The sequence below is a fragment of the Triticum urartu genome, chromosome 4, assembly GCF_003073215.2.
Source record: "Triticum urartu cultivar G1812 chromosome 4, Tu2.1, whole genome shotgun sequence".
Taxonomy (NCBI): domain Eukaryota; kingdom Viridiplantae; phylum Streptophyta; class Magnoliopsida; order Poales; family Poaceae; genus Triticum; species Triticum urartu.
Window position 1 is genome coordinate 4,121,989 of NC_053025.1, and position 511 is coordinate 4,122,499.

Below are 511 nucleotides of genomic sequence, written 5' to 3' on the forward strand. Positions count from 1 at the left end.
TGGCAACTAGCGTCTGTCTCGGCTCGCTCGGGCACAACCACCGGACAAAAGCTTCCCTTCACCCCCTACACGTCCGTCCGACCGACCCAACTGCATCCCTCGTACCGTCCCTATACGTTCAGACTATCAGTTCATGTCTGGGGCGAATATAGGGAGGCCCAGGCACGTCAGGACGCGTCGGATCCAACCCAAGCTGGCTCACCCCGACCCCGCAAATATCCCCTCCCTTTAGGCATCCGGACAAAACCCTAGCCACTTGTCAATCTACTCCAATTTCAATCCGCTCTGATCTAACCATATCTCATCTTCGATGATCTCCGGCCATCTCCAACATGGCGGGCAATGGATTCGAGTCCAACAACTCTGGATCCGCCGTCTAGGACCTCATCTCGTGCGGGGGACGAGGAGGAGTTTGCCGTCCGCATGTCTCTTTGCCGGTCCCATGAGGGAATCCGCCCGAGCTCAGCCATCCAAGTTGTCCCGGCGGGAATTAATCCGTTGCATCCGAGCA